The 13,917-nt window shown below is 40.0% G+C and overlaps 1 protein-coding gene across 11 annotated transcripts in view; it reads left to right on the top strand.

Moving 5' to 3' along the window:
- plcb4b (phospholipase C, beta 4b) overlaps positions 1-13,917 on the top strand; it is a 133,217-nt gene that overhangs the window by 22,633 nt on the left and 96,667 nt on the right. For 7 of the 11 annotated variants that reach the window (XR_013794323.1, XM_079583440.1, XM_079583438.1 and 4 more), the window contains one exon: positions 11,772-11,822. The exons of the other annotated variants lie outside the window; for them this stretch is intronic. The gene's annotated coding sequence lies outside the window, so the exon portion shown is untranslated. The remainder of the gene's footprint in view (positions 1-11,771; positions 11,823-13,917) is intronic. 11 annotated transcript variants of the gene reach the window in all.

Genomic DNA, 13,917 nt, shown 5'->3' on the forward strand with positions numbered 1-13,917 from the left:
ACACACATTAAACAGTATTGCTGTAGTGTTTTCACACACACATTAAACAGTATTGCTGTAGTGTTTTCACACACACACACATTAAACAGTATTGCTGTAGTGTTTTCACACACACACATTAAACAGTATTGCTGTAGTGTTTTCACACACACATTAAACAGTATTGCTGTAGTGTTTTCACACACACATTAAATAGTATTGCTGTAGTGTTTTCACACACACACATTAAACAGTATTGCTGTAGTGTTTTCACACACGCATTAAACAGTATTGCTGTAGTGTTTTCACACACACATTAAACAGTATTGCTGTAGTGTTTTCACACACACACACATTAAACAGTATTGCTGTAGTGTTTTCACACACACACACATTAAACAGTATTGCTGTAGTGTTTTCACACACACATTAAACAGTATTGCTGTAGTGTTTTCACACACACACACATTAAACAGTATTGCTGTAGTGTTTTCACACACACACACACATTAAACAGTATTGCTGTAGTGTTTTCACACACACACATTAAACAGTATTGCTGTAGTGTTTTCACACACACATTAAACAGTATTGCTGTAGTGTTTTCACACACACACATTAAACAGTATTGCTGTAGTGTTTTCACACACACATTAAACAGTATTGCTGTAGTGTTTTCACACACACATTAAACAGTATTGCTGTAGTGTTTTCACACACACATTAAACAGTATTGCTGTAGTGTTTTCACACACACATTAAACAGTATTGCTGTAGTGTTTTCACACACACATTAAACAGTATTGCTGTAGTGTTTTCACACACACATTAAACAGTATTGCTTTAGTGTTCCTCTAACTACACATGTAGCCAATCACAGCAGAGCTCATTCTGTGGTGTTAAACCCAGTTGTGTCACTCTCGTCAGAGTAAGATGGCGTTATTCTTTCTCTTAATTAATTACACATAAACACAGCAGTTCTTAAACTCTAGTTCTAGAAAATGAAGAACAGAGAAGTGTGCGTCAGGTGTGCTTTGTTTTTTTATGTTTTTAATTAATTTATGAAGCCACTGCAAACTTTGTTACATATTACATTGTTATAATATAATGCCATCATTTTCTCTGCGGGCGATTAGCCTACTGCGCTGTTAATAGAACCTGTGAGTGTTGTGGTGTTCCGGCATGTTTCCCACTGACTCGTAAAGGGTTAGGGTTAGGTATTCCCACGTATTTACAACTCTGTAACTCGAGAGATGAAGACGCTCATGTTCATCTGCTATAGCGTCACTGAGATTATAAACGCTCATGTTCATCTGCTATAGCGTCACTGAGATTATAAACGCTCGTGTTCATCTGCTATAGCGTCACTGAGATTATAAATGCTCGTGTTCATCTGCTATAGCGTCACTGAGATTATAAACGCTCATGTTCATCTGCTATAGCGTCACTGAGATTATAAACGCTCATGTTCATCTGCTATAGCGTCACTGAGATTATAAACACTCGTGTTCATCTGCTATAGTGTCACTGAGATTATAAACGCTCATGTTCATCTGCTATAGTGTCACTGAGATTATAAACACTCGTGTTCATCTGCTATAGTGTCACTGAGATTATAAACACTCGTGTTCATCTGCTATAGCGTCACTCTGAGATTATAAACGCTCATGTTCATCTGCTATAGTGTCACTGAGATTATAAACGCTCATGTTCATCTGCTATAGTGTCACTGAGATTATAAACACTCGTGTTCATCTGCTATAGCGTCACTCTGAGATTATAAACGCTCGTGTTCATCTGCTATAGTGTCACTGAGATTATAAACGCTCGTGTTCATCTGCTATAGCGTCACTGAGATTATAAACGCTCGTGTTCATCTGCTATAGCGTCACTCTGAGATTATAAACGCTCATGTTCATCTGCTATAGCGTCACTGAGATTATAAACGCTCGTGTTCATCTGCTATAGCGTCACTGAGATTATAAACGCTCGTGTTCATCTGCTATAGTGTCACTGAGATTATAAACGCTCGTGTTCATCTGCTATAGCGTCACTGAGATTATAAACGCTCGTGTTCATCTGCTATAGCGTCACTCTGAGATTATAAACGCTCATGTTCATCTGCTATAGCGTCACTGAGATTATAAACGCTCGTGTTCATCTGCTATAGCGTCACTGAGATTATAAACGCTCGTGTTCATCTGCTATAGCGTCACTCTGAGATTATAAACGCTCGTGTTCATCTGCTATAGCGTCACTGAGATTATAAACGCTCGTGTTCATCTGCTATAGCGTCACTCTGAGATTATAAACGCTCATGTTCATCTGCTATAGTGTCACTGAGATTATAAACGCTCATGTTCATCTGCTATAGCGTCACTGAGATTATAAACGCTCGTGTTCATCTGCTATAGTGTCACTGAGATTATAAACACTCGTGTTCATCTGCTATAGCGTCACTCTGAGATTATAAACGCTCATGTTCATCTGCTATAGCGTCACTCTGAGATTATAAACGCTCGTGTTCATCTGCTATAGCGTCACTGAGATTATAAACGCTCGTGTTCATCTGCTATAGCGTCACTGAGATTATAAACGCTTGTGTTCATCTGCTATAGCGTCACTCTGAGATTATAAACGCTCGTGTTCATCTGCTATAGCGTCACTGAGATTATAAACGCTCGTGTTCATCTGCTATAGCGTCACTCTGAGATTATAAACGCTCGTGTTCATCTGCTATAGCGTCACTGAGATTATAAACGCTCGTGTTCATCTGCTATAGCGTCACTGAGATTATAAACGCTCGTGTTCATCTGCTATAGCGTCACTGAGATTATAAACGCTCATGTTCATCTGCTATAGCGTCACTGAGATTATAAACGCTCATGTTCATCTGCTATAGCGTCACTCTGAGATTATAAACGCTCGTGTTCATCTGCTATAGCGTCACTGAGATTATAAACGCTCGTGTTCATCTGCTATAGCGTCACTCTGAGATTATAAACGCTCGTGTTCATCTGCTATAGTGTCACTGAGATTATAACCGCTCATGTTCATCTGCTATAGCGTCACTGAGATTATAAACGCTCGTGTTCATCTGCTATAGCGTCACTCTGAGATTATAAACGCTCATGTTCATCTGCTATAGTGTCACTGAGATTATAAACGCTCATGTTCATCTGCTATAGCGTCACTGAGATTATAAACGCTCGTGTTCATCTGCTATAGTGTCACTGAGATTATAAACACTCGTGTTCATCTGCTATAGCGTCACTGAGATTATAAACGCTCGTGTTCATCTGCTATAGCGTCACTGAGATTATAAACGCTCATGTTCATCTGCTATAGCGTCACTCTGAGATTATAAATGCTCGTGTTCATCTGCTATAGCGTCACTGAGATTATAAACGCTCATGTTCATCTGCTATAGCGTCACTGAGATTATAAACGCTCGTGTTCATCTGCTATAGCGTCACTCTGAGATTATAAACGCTCGTGTTCATCTGCTATAGTGTCACTGAGATTATAAACGCTCGTGTTCATCTGCTATAGTGTCACTGAGATTATAAACGCTCATGTTCATCTGCTATAGCGTCACTGAGATTATAAACGCTCATGTTCATCTGCTATAGCGTCACTGAGATTATAAACGCTCATGTTCATCTGCTATAGCGTCACTGAGATTATAAACGCTCATGTTCATCTGCTATAGCGTCACTCTGAGATTATAAACGCTCGTGTTCATCTGCTATAGTGTCACTGAGATTATAAACGCTCGTGTTCATCTGCTATAGCGTCACTGAGATTATAAACGCTCATGTTCATCTGCTATAGTGTCACTGAGATTATAAACGCTCGTGTTCATCTGCTATAGTGTCACTGAGATTATAAACGCTCGTGTTCATCTGCTATAGTGTCACTGAGATTATAAATGCTCGTGTTCATCTGCTATAGCGTCACTCTGAGATTATAAACGCTCATGTTCATCTGCTATAGTGTCACTCTGAGATTATAACCGCTCGTGTTCATCTACTATAGTGTCACTGAGATTATAAACGCTCGTGTTCATCTGCTATAGTGTCACTGAGATTATAAACGCTCGTGTTCATCTGCTATAGTGTCACTGAGATTATAAACGCTCATGTTCATCTGCTATAGTGTCACTGAGATTATAAACGCTCATGTTCATCTGCTATAGCGTCACTCTGAGATTATAAACGCTCATGTTCATCTGCTATAGTGTCACTGAGATTATAAACGCTCATGTTCATCTGCTATAGCGTCACTGAGATTATAAACACTCGTGTTCATCTGCTATAGCGTCACTGAGATTATAAACGCTCATGTTCATCTGCTATAGCGTCACTGAGATTATAAACGCTCATGTTCATCTGCTATAGTGTCACTGAGATTATAAACGCTCATGTTCATCTGCTATAGCGTCACTCTGAGATTATAAACGCTCATGTTCATCTGCTATAGCGTCACTGAGATTATAAACGCTCGTGTTCATCTGCTATAGTTTCACTGAGATTATAAACGCTCGTGTTCATCTGCTATAGTGTCACTGAGATTATAAACGCTCATGTTCATCTGCTATAGTGTCACTGAGATTATAAACGCTCGTGTTCATCTGCTATAGCGTCACTCTGAGATTATAAACGCTCATGTTCATCTGCTATAGCGTCACTCTGAGATTATAAACGCTCATGTTCATCTGCTATAGTCTCACTGAGATTATAAACGCTCATGTTCATCTGCTATAGCGTCACTGAGATTATAAACACTCGTGTTCATCTGCTATAGTGTCACTGAGATTATAAACGCTCGTGTTCATCTGCTATAGCGTCACTGAGATTATAAACGCTCGTGTTCATCTGCTATAGTGTCACTGAGATTATAAACGCTCGTGTTCATCTGCTATAGCGTCACTGAGATTATAAACGCTCATGTTCATCTGCTATAGCGTCACTCTGAGATTATAAACGCTCGTGTTCATCTGCTATAGTGTCACTGAGATTATAAACGCTCATGTTCATCTGCTATAGTGTCACTGAGATTATAAACGCTCATGTTCATCTGCTATAGCGTCACTCTGAGATTATAAACGCTCATGTTCATCTGCTATAGCGTCACTGAGATTATAAACGCTCGTGTTCATCTGCTATAGTGTCACTGAGATTATAAACGCTCGTGTTCATCTGCTATAGCGTCACTGAGATTATAAACGCTCATGTTCATCTGCTATAGCGTCACTCTGAGATTATAAACGCTCATGTTCATCTGCTATAGCGTCACTCTGAGATTATAAACGCTCATGTTCATCTGCTATAGCGTCACTGAGATTATAAACGCTCGTGTTCATCTGCTATAGTGTCACTGAGATTATAAACGCTCGTGTTCATCTGCTATAGTGTCACTGAGATTATAAACGCTCATGTTCATCTGCTATAGTGTCACTGAGATTATAAACGCTCATGTTCATCTGCTATAGCGTCACTGAGATTATAAACGCTCGTGTTCATCTGCTATAGTGTCACTGAGATTATAAACGCTCGTGTTCATCTGCTATAGTGTCACTGAGATTATAAACGCTCATGTTCATCTGCTATAGTGTCACTGAGATTATAAACGCTCATGTTCATCTGCTATAGTCTCACTGAGATTATAAACGCTCATGTTCATCTGCTATAGTGTCACTGAGATTATAAACGCTCGTGTTCATCTGCTATAGTGTCACTGAGATTATAAACGCTCATGTTCATCTGCTATAGTGTCACTGAGATTTTAAACGCTCGTGTTCATCTGCTATAGCGTCACTCTGAGATTATAAACGCTCGTGTTCATCTGCTATAGTGTCACTGAGATTATAAACGCTCATGTTCATCTGCTATAGCGTCACTGAGATTATAAATGCTCGTGTTCATCTGCTATAGCGTCACTCTGAGATTATAAACGCTCATGTTCATCTGCTATAGTGTCACTGAGATTATAAACGCTCATGTTCATCTGCTATAGTGTCACTGAGATTATAAACGCTCATGTTCATCTGCTATAGTGTCACTGAGATTATAAACGCTCATGTTCATCTGCTATAGTGTCACTGAGATTATAAACGCTCATGTTCATCTGCTATAGTGTCACTGAGATTATAAACGCTCGTGTTCATCTGCTATAGTGTCACTGAGATTATAAACGCTCGTGTTCATCTGCTATAGTGTCACTGAGATTATAAACGCTCATGTTCATCTGCTATAGTGTCACTGAGATTATAAACGCTCGTGTTCTTCTGCTATAGCGTCACTGAGATTATAAACGCTCGTGTTCATCTGCTATAGTGTCACTGAGATTATAAACGCTCGTGTTCATCTGCTATAGCGTCACTGAGATTATAAACGCTCGTGTTCATCTGCTATAGTGTCACTGAGATTATAAACGCTCGTGTTCATCTGCTATTCCGTCACTGAGATTATAAACGCTCATGTTCATCTGCTATAGCGTCACTGAGATTATAAACACTCATGTTCATCTGCTATAGTGTCACTGAGATTATAAACGCTCATGTTCATCTGCTATAGCGTCACTGAGATTATAAACGCTCATGTTCATCTGCTATAGCGTCACTGAGATCATAAACGCTCATGTTCATCTGCTATAGTGTCACTGAGATTATAAACGCTCGTGTTCATCTGCTATAGCGTCACTGAGATTATAAATGCTCATGTTCATCTGCTATAGCGTCACTGAGATTATAAACGCTCATGTTCATCTGCTATAGCGTCACTGAGATTATAAACGCTCATGTTCATCTGCTATAGCGTCACTGAGATTATAAACGCTCATGTTCATCTGCTATAGTGTCACTGAGATTATAAACGCTCGTGTTCATCTGCTATAGCGTCACTGAGATTATAAACGCTCATGTTCATCTGCTATAGCGTCACTCTGAGATTATAAACGCTCATGTTCATCTGGTATAGCGTCACTGAGATTATAAACGCTCATGTTCATCTGCTATAGCGTCACTCTGAGATTATAAACGCTCGTGTTCATCTGCTATAGCGTCACTCTGAGATTATAAACGCTTGTGTTCATCTGCTATAGTGTCACTGAGATTATAAACGCTCGTGTTCATCTGCTATAGCGTCACTGAGATTATAAACGCTCATGTTCATCTGCTATAGCGTCACTGAGATTATAAACGCTCATGTTCATCTGCTATAGTGTCACTGAGATTATAAACGCTCGTGTTCATCTGCTATTGCGTCACTGAGATTATAAACGCTCATGTTCATCTGCTATAGCGTCACTGAGATTATAAACACTCATGTTCATCTGCTATAGTGTCACTGAGATTATAAACGCTCATGTTCATCTGCTATAGCGTCACTGAGATTATAAACGCTCGTGTTCATCTGCTATAGCGTCACGGAGATTATAAACGCTCATGTTCATCTGCCATAGCGTCACTCTGAGATTATAAACGCTCATGTTCATTTGCTATAGCGTCACTCTGAGATTATAAACGCTCATGTTCATCTGCTATAGCGTCACTGAGATTATAAACGCTCATGTTCATCTGCTATAGCGTCACTCTGAGATTATAAACGCTCATGTTCATCTGCTATAGCGTCACTGAGATTATAAACGCTCATGTTCATCTGCTATAGCGTCACTGAGATTATAAACGCTCATGTTCATCTGCTATAGCGTCACTCTGAGATTATAAACGCTCATGTTCATCTGCTATAGCGTCACTGAGATTATAAACGCTCGTGTTCATCTGCTATAGCGTCACTGAGATTATAAACGCTCATGTTCATCTGCTATAGCGTCACTCTGAGATTATAAACGCTCATGTTCATCTGCTATAGCGTCACTGAGATTATAAACGCTCGTGTTCATCTGCTATAGTGTCACTGAGATTATAAACGCTCGTGTTCATCTGCTATAGTGTCACTGAGATTATAAACGCTCGTGTTCATCTGCTATAGCGTCACTGAGATTATAAACGCTCATGTTCATCTGCTATAGCGTCACTGAGATTATAAACGCTCATGTTCATCTGCTATAGTGTCACTGAGATTATAAACGCTCATGTTCATCTGCTATAGCGTCACTGAGATTATAAACGCTCATGTTCATCTGCTATAGCGTCACTCTGAGATTATAAACGCTCATGTTCATCTGCTATAGCGTCACTCTGAGATTATAAACGCTCGTGTTCATCTGCTATAGTGTCACTGAGATTATAAACGCTCGTGTTCATCTGCTATAGCGTCACTCTGAGATTATAAACGCTCGTGTTCATCTGCTATAGCGTCACTGAGATTATAAACGCTCGTGTTCATCTGCTATAGCGTCACTGAGATTATAAACGCTCGTGTTCATCTGCTATAGCGTCACTCTGAGATTATAAACGCTCGTGTTCATCTGCTATAGCGTCACTGAGATTATAAACGCTCGTGTTCATCTGCTATAGCGTCACTGAGATTATAAACGCTCGTGTTCATCTGCTATAGCGTCACTGAGATTATAAACACTCATGTTCATCTGCTATAGTGTCACTGAGATTATAAACGCTCATGTTCATCTGCTATAGCGTCACTGAGATTATAAACGCTCGTGTTCATCTGCTATAGCGTCACTGAGATTATAAACGCTCGTGTTCATCTGCTATAGCGTCACTGAGATTATAAACGCTCGTGTTCATCTGCTATAGTGTCACTGAGATTATAAACGCTCATGTTCATCTGCTATAGCGTCACTCTGAGATTATAAACGCTCATGTTCATCTGCTATAGCGTCACTGAGATTATAAACGCTCATGTTCATCTGCTATAGTGTCACTGAGATTATAAACGCTCATGTTCATCTGCTATAGCGTCACTGAGATTATAAACGCTCATGTTCATCTGCTATAGCGTCACTGAGATTATAAACGCTCGTGTTCATCTGCTATAGCGTCACTCTGAGATTATAAACGCTCATGTTCATCTGCTATAGCGTCACTGAGATTATAAACGCTCGTGTTCATCTGCTATAGCGTCACTCTGAGATTATAAACGCTCATGTTCATCTGCTATAGCGTCACTGAGATTATAAACGCTCGTGTTCATCTGCTATAGCGTCACTGAGATTATAAACACTCATGTTCATCTGCTATAGCGTCACTCTGAGATTATAAACGCTCATGTTCATCTGCTATAGCGTCACTGAGATTATAAACGCTCATGTTCATCTGCTATAGTGTCACTGAGATTATAAACGCTCATGTTCATCTGCTATAGCGTCACTGAGATTATAAACGCTCATGTTCATCTGCTATAGCGTCACTGAGATTATAAACGCTCGTGTTCATCTGCTATAGTGTCACTGAGATTATAAACGCTCATGTTCATCTGCTATAGCGTCACTGAGATTATAAACGCTCATGTTCATCTGCTATAGCGTCACTGAGATTATAAACGCTCGTGTTCATCTGCTATAGCGTCACTGAGATTATAAACACTCATGTTCATCTGCTATAGCGTCACTGAGATTATAAACGCTCGTGTTCATCTGCTATAGCGTCACTGAGATTATAAACGCTCGTGTTCATCTGCTATAGTGTCACTGAGATTATAAACGCTCATGTTCATCTGCTATAGCGTCACTGAGATTATAAACGCTCATGTTCATCTGCTATAGCGTCACTGAGATTATAAACGCTCGTGTTCATCTGCTATAGCGTCACTGAGATTATAAACACTCATGTTCATCTGCTATAGCGTCACTGAGATTATAAACGCTCGTGTTCATCTGCTATAGCGTCACTGAGATTATAAACGCTCATGTTCATCTGCTATAGCGTCACTGAGATTATAAACGCTCGTGTTCATCTGCTATAGCGTCACTGAGATTATAAACGCTCGTGTTCATCTGCTATAGTGTCACTGAGATTATAAACGCTCATGTTCATCTGCTATAGTCAAGTAAAGTCAAGTCACCTTTATTTATATAGCGCTTTTTACAATACAGATTGTATCAAAGCAGCTTCACAGTGATAACATCAAAATAATTCAAAAAACAATTTCATCATCGTCCATCTTTAAGGCAGATTTATAATATTGTTGAATATTAAATGTCCCCAACTAAGCAAGCCAGAAGGTAAGGCAACAGTGGCAAGGAACCAAAACTCCATCAGTTGACAGAAGGGAGAGAAAAACCTTGGGAGAACCCAGGCTCAGTCGGGGGCCAGTTCTCGTCTGGCCAATGAGTGAACAGTGTATGATTATGATTCAGGAGCATTACAGGTCAGAAGTTCAGAATGAATCAGAGTATTTGTCCAGTTCCGGTTGGTTGAAGTCGGAGTGGAGAGGAGGAGAGACTGGTTGACACTTCAGGTCTGCGTCACTCTGACTCGCTATGCACTGCTCCTGTGTGATACGACCCCAGATCTCCCATCATGCACTGCTCCTGCGAGCGGCTCCTGGACGCCGGATATAAATAGAGTTGAGCTATTCCTGCTCTTTCTAATCTCAGAAACGCGTTCAGTCACGGCACAATCCACACTGCCAATTAAACCTTCCACCTCTGTGCTATAACTCAGAACGTGACTTCTGAACGCTATTATTACCGTGTCAGCCGAGGACGCTGGTCATGTGACCGTATCCCAGCAGCCTCGGGTGGGTCACATGACCAGCGCCAGGAGATCAGGCGAGTGAATAGTACACACACACACTATACCTAATAGAAACACAGTGTGTGTGTGTGTGTGTGTGTTCAGGCTTTAAGTCAAGTCAGCTTTTAATGAAAAAGTCATTAATTTAGTTAATTATATTATTAATTATATAGCGGCTCTGGAGAAAACCGTGATGTCATCGTCCAGCTCAGTTCTCATATAATGCTGTCAGTGCAGGAGATCAATAATATTGTTGGATATTAAATATCCCGACTAAGCAAGACAAAAGCCAAAGGCGACAAAGGTGGAAACTACATCCCACCAGTGAACCAGTGCTGGAATACTGTAGTTAGACTGGACACACGACCTTTGACCTCTGACACGGGAAGTGTGCCTCCTCCCAGTGAAACCAGTCCGTCCAGTTTCTCTCGTGAGAATGCGTGATTATATTAGTGAGCTGATCAGAAGCGCTGATGATTGACAGATGATGACGGTCTCAGCATCGCTTTATCCACATTGATTTATACAAGTGCTGATCAATATTGTTCTGGATCCTTCTGGAAAAGCGTCCATGTTTCCGGTGGTTTATGAACGGATCGACGCTCTGGGATTATGGGATGCTTTAATCAAGAGAATATTTGTCGCCTCGTCTGATGTTTCCAGAAATAACTCTGCTTAACGTCTAAAAATAAGCGTCAGTCATTGTGTTGATCTGCCAGACTGAACGAACAGAACAGAGGCTTTATCAGGAGATTTAACCGGATCATTTGTGTTTTATAACGCTTTATTTTAATCTCGGACAGATTGATAATACGGAGTCGATTGGCTTCGGCTCCTGAAGCCTGTCGTACATCACAGCACATCTTTATATTCAGAGTTCGCCATTATTTACTTCTCATGGACTTTCTCTCTCTGCCTGTTTTATGTAAATGAGCTCTGTTGTGATTGGTGTAGCTCACACTAACAGGTGTGGGCGGGGCATATGCTAATGAGTTTTAGCTCTGAATGTTGCAGTATGTCATCATGGAACCGTGTGATTTGATAGATTTCTTTGATAACTTGAAATGCTTTGTTTCTGACGTGATCAGATGTTTCTCACTCTGTCTGCGTGTGTGTTCCTGTTCTGCAGAAAGCGAGCGCTGTCCTCATCCCTTCTCCTGCTCTTCTTCAGCCTCGGCTGGTAAGACTGAGTTAAACTAATTAAACCCGACTGTAACGAGCTCGTCAGACTTCATTAGCGCTGGGTCTGTCTTCTGTCTCCATCAGGAGTGTGGGTGATCAGCCAATCAGACGGCAGCGCCGCAAAGGAAGATATTTAATTTAAAATGTTGAATAAATGAGAATAAATCAGTTTTCTGTGCAGGAGTCGAGTGCTCAGTATAGATGTGCAGTGAACAGCTGATGTAACACCGTATCCCACAATGCAGTGCGCTTGACAGTGTGATCAGTGAACCGGAAGTGATTCTCCTCCTCGACTCGTTGATCAACAAAATGTTTTATAACAAAATTGGATTGAAAATATGTAATAACCAAGATTACTTTTTACTATACTCTTTTCACATAATCAACTGTGCTCTTTCTTGCAAGAAAACGATATCTATGAAAAGTTTCAGTCTGGATTCAGGCCACATCATAGCACAGAAACTGCGCTGGTTAAAATTACAAATGATTTACTTTTAGCTTCTGACCAAGGCTGTATCTCAATACTAGTTTTACTCGATCTTAGTGCTGCGTTTGACACTATAGATCATAAAATACTCTTAGATCGACTTCAAAATTACACTGGTGTTCAGGGACAGGCATTAAGCTGGTTTAGATCGTACCTATCAGACCGTTACCATTTTGTCCATTTAAATGGGGAAAAATCAAAGATAACGTCAGTAAATTATGGAGTGCCGCAAGGATCTGTATTAGGCCCTCTGCTATTCTCAATTTATATGCTGCCACTTGGTAATATTATAAGAAAACATGGAATAAGTTTCCACTGTTATGCTGATGACACTCAATTATATATTTCATCACGACCAGATGATAACACTAAATTATCTAAAATGACAGAGTGTGTTAAAGATATAAAATATTGGATGACGTGTAATTTTCTTCTATTAAATTCAGATAAAACAGAGGTATTACTGATTGGTCCAAAAAACTGCCCACAAAACCTCTTACAATACAACCTTAATCTAGATGGACGTCCTGTTACTTTATCCTCTACAGTAAAAGATCTGGGTGTTATACTAGACCACAACTTGTCTTTTGAAAATCATATTTCAAATGTCACAAGAACAGCCTTTTTCCACCTTAGAAACATTGCTAAGCTACGTAACATGCTCTCTGTTTCTGATGCAGAAAAGTTAGTTCATGCATTCATGACCTCGAGACTAGATTACTGTAATGCTTTATTAGCTGGTTGTCCTGCATCCTCAGTAAACAAGCTACAGTTAGTCCAAAATGCAGCTGCTAGAGTTCTTACTAGGTCAAGAAAATATGATCATATAACACCAATTTTATCATCTCTACACTGGTTACCTATTAAGTTCCGTATCAACTACAAAGTATTGCTACTGACCTATAAAGCCCTAAATGGTTTAGCTCCTGTGTATTTAAGAGATCTTCTATCGCCATATAATCCATCGCGCTCTTTAAGATCGCTAAATTCGAGGCTTCTGGTCGTGCCTAGGATATCTAAGTCCACTAAAGGAGGGAGGGCGTTTTCACATCTAGCTCCTAAACTCTGGAATAGTCTTCCTGATATTGTCCGAGGCTCAGACTCGCTCTCCCAGTTTAAAACTAGATTAAAGACGCATCTCTTTAGCCAAGCATTCACATAATGCATCTCATACCTTTTATACTACAGTTAAATCAGATCAAATGCATTCATATTATGAACAGCAGCTACGCTAATTATTTCCCATCTGCCTTTTTTTCACATGACACCTCGCTACATCACATGACACCTCGCTACATCACATGACACCTCGCTACATCACATGACACCTCGCTACATCACAGAGATAAAGATTATACTCTTAAAAGTATATTATACTCTTAAAAGTACTCTTCTCTTAAAAGATTATACTCTTTTTTTATAATATCTATATCGGTTGGATCGGTTCCATATGATATAATTAAATCTAGAGTATGATTAAGACGATGAGTGGGACCACTAACGTTTTGCTTGACCCCAAAGGAGTTTAATAAATCTGTGAACGCAGCCCCTAACGCATCATTTGTGTTATCAACGTGTATGTTGAAATCTCCAACAATTATTGCCT

The sequence above is a fragment of the Phoxinus phoxinus genome (assembly GCF_949152265.1).
Source record: "Phoxinus phoxinus genome assembly, chromosome: 16".
NCBI classification, from domain to species: domain Eukaryota; kingdom Metazoa; phylum Chordata; class Actinopteri; order Cypriniformes; family Leuciscidae; genus Phoxinus; species Phoxinus phoxinus.